Here is a 3,576-nt window from a genome sequence, read left to right as displayed (position 1 = left end):
ATCGCAGTTCCGCAAACCTGTAAAAAGAACTCTGTCAAAAACAAAAAATAATTATGGGTCAGTATGAAATCAATAGATTTCAAAATGAACTCTGTGTTGAGATGATGTAAAGTGCTATCTGCCTCCAGAAAAAATTTCACTGCCTGCAGTCCTTTGTCGTGTGGTATATGTGTGTAAAGTGCTTGGACATCACATGTGATCCATTTATATGTACTCTTCCACTCAAAATCTTGAAATTCAAGAAGAACTGAGGATGTATCTTTTAAATAAGAGGGTAATTGAGTTACATATATTTGGAGGAAGAAATCCACATACTGCGAAAGATTCGCAGTCAGGGAATCTATTCCTGAAATAATGGGACGGCCGGGTGGGTTGGAAATACATTTATGAACTTTGGGCAAATGATAAAACACTGGTATTGTGGGAGAAATATTAAACAAAAAGTCAAATTCCGCTTGTGTAATCACGGTGTCAAGGAGGGCTTGATCCAAAAGGTCCCTCAATAGGTTAGTGAACTCACTTGTAGGATCCTTATCCAGTACTTTATAAAAGGAAGCATCATAAAGGAGGCGGTGTGCCTCCATTTCGTAGTCTTTACGGTTTTGGAGCACCACACCGCCCCCTTTATCCGCCTGTCTTATAATAAGATCATTATTCTCCCTTAAACACTTTAGGGCTAAGTTCTCTTTTTGACTTAAATTATGTCTAAGATCTCCTGGTTTACAAGTTTGTACCAGTTTGGAGAAATCATCATGTACCATATTGAAAAAGGTATCAATATGGTGCCCTTTAGATTGTGCAGGGTAGAATCTAGACCTCTTCTTGAACTTAGTATGTCTACAAACCATATCATCTGTATTTAATTCTAGTGTTTCAGATGAGGGTTCCTTATCCTTCACTACTTGTGGATTATCATTTTCGTTTTTAATGAAATGTCGTTTGAGAGTTAAATTTCTCACAAACTTGTGGAGATCACTATATAGTTGAAAGCCATTTGGACTACTAGACCTCGAGAAATTCAGACCCCTATTTAGTACAGTTTTTTGATCATTGGTCAGAATCACCGTAGACAAATTAAAAATGCCTTTGTCTACGGGGATCCTAGACTTGAGTCTCTTCTCTTGGACTCTGGTTCCTGCTCTCGTTCCTCTTCTGGTAATGACCTTTTTATCTTTGATTTCCCTATAGGGCTGTTTCCATGATCCTGTTTCCTCTCCTTCCCCTTTTTTACTTCTTTTATCGGGGAGAATCTGCTCCTCAGCAATTCTAAAAAACGGGAACCGGATGGAGACTCTGTAGAGGATTTTCTATGGGAGACTTCCTTTTGTCTATTATCCTCCTTTCTTGGGCCTTGTCTATTATCTAAGGGTGGAGGTTTTTGTTGTTCATCTCTATTTTTATCAGAGTAATGTTTTTAGGTGTTAACATCAGCTGTCTATCCAATTACCAACTGCTCATTTTTAACCATATTGATGTACGCAGAACTTATCTTATTTTATGAGTAAATTGTATTTTTAATTTTACTTCACTATGTGCGTTGTGCGCCTTGTTTTTCTGTCTTTTGCATCCGTTGTGCTTGTATTTTTTTCTTTAAGTTTGCCCTGATATCATCGAATATTTTCCGACAATTCGGCCGGTCCCTGACATGATTCCCACTCGCAGACACAGCCAAGGTTATTTGATCCCACATTTCTTTTTTTGATGCTGAACTTGTCCGCCCTTGAAATACATACAAAATATATGACGTTAATTATTATTATAAAAACGATCAATTTCCTAAACTGCTGCCTGTTCCAAGAGATACCAAACATGCTGGTTTAGGTGTAATATGTGTACCACATGAGCATTTACGTAGAAACATACAAATGTAAGGAAGCTTGCATGAATATTGTATGAACTTTGCCAACATTTTTACACTGATTGTTATGGTCGTTCTAAAGCATGAAGGAATATGTGTGTAACAATTAAGTTTAATTGATAGATATTATAGAATAATATTTTGATATTAAGACATCTCACATGACCTAGGATAACATGTCTTTGAAGAATCAATGCAAAGATAGACTTACCTAGTAAATGCCCATACAGACAGTCATAGTGCTCCAGAATCCCTGTGACAAGAACTCTGTTTTCCTCTTCATTGAACCGAGGATTACGTGGCCGCTCAAGACGTTTCTTCCGAATACGTGCAGGCCCAGAGCTTGGCTGCTGCTGACTGGACTCTCCTTCTTTCAATGGAAGAGACTCCAAAAGCGGGCCACCAGCAACCACCCCACCACCAGACGCACCAGCAGCAGACACCCCACCAGCACCAGCAACAGAGCCACCAGCAGCACTCGCACTCCCAGCAACACCACTCGCACTCGCAGCCACAGCACTCCCCTGAATCCTATGTTCACTCAGACGCGTACTCACACGACTACCAGTACCACTCACACCAGCATCACTCTTCCCACGCCTTGCGGCCATACCTCTAGCACTCACAAAGAACAGAAAAGAAATTTAAAGACAATCGCACTGAACACTTACAAAGTGAAAACAAGACAAAGATGTAAACAAAACAACACAGGACAAACCTCTCACAATACACCACAACTGTCTCAGTCAATATGAAATATGTAAATCGCCCAGCTCTGTGTCTCTCTCTCTCTCTCTCTCTCTCTCTCTCTCTCTCTCTCTCTCTCTCTCTCTCTCTCTCTCTCTCTCTCCCAACAACACAGAGAATGAATAAAAATACACGCTGCCTTTAAATGGGCCACTCAATTCCAAACATGCTTGCTTCGGCAGATTCAGCAAGAAGTTTCATTGGGGAAACTAACACCACCTCGCCATGCACGCCGATACACCTGTGTGTGATCGGCAAATCATCGGCAGAGTGGGAGCAAATGTTTTCGGCTTGATTCGGAAGGGATTCGGCACTTATTGCATACGGAGAGGGAAAATCGGCAGAATCATGCCGATAAGGTACCCTTGGCGATTGCACTTTTTCGGCGCTTACTGCATAGAGCCCTAAGTCTGCACTTTCTTCTATAAAATTTAGACAGAAAGCTGCCTATTATCCTGCGACTATGTCACAACATGTGTTGAATTAAGAGAAAGGACTCACTTGTAAAGTTTTACCGATACCCGAAAACTAAGCGCGCTCACGACCTAGCGCAGAGTGAATTTCCCAGAAGAATTAACGCAGCGGGGGTCCCTGCTTCTGAATGGGACTCCCACCACGTTAATCCTACCACGCCGCCACCAGTCTGTAAGAGCTGCGCAGAGAGATCAGAGAGAAGTAGTCCCACTCTCTGTGTCTCCAAAACTGCCCATTATCCTGCGACTATGTCACATATCCTCCACCCAGCTTACACCTTCTGAGGTGAGCAACCATGGATGTCCAGTGTACAGAAGTGTCCACTCTAAAACACTTTAGCTAATTCCCAAACATTAAGCGTTCAGGAAACTAATCTGAACCTTTTCCAAAGAGTTCCATTTGACCATGTGTAGCAATTACTGATACTGTTTCGTCATAACGCACTATTCTTGACAAACCTATTTTGTGGCCTTTCAATAGGGAACTATTTTCAAAAA

The sequence above is a fragment of the Ascaphus truei genome, chromosome 2 (assembly GCF_040206685.1).
Source record: "Ascaphus truei isolate aAscTru1 chromosome 2, aAscTru1.hap1, whole genome shotgun sequence".
NCBI lineage: Eukaryota > Metazoa > Chordata > Amphibia > Anura > Ascaphidae > Ascaphus > Ascaphus truei.
Note: the sequence above shows the minus strand (reverse complement) of the source record.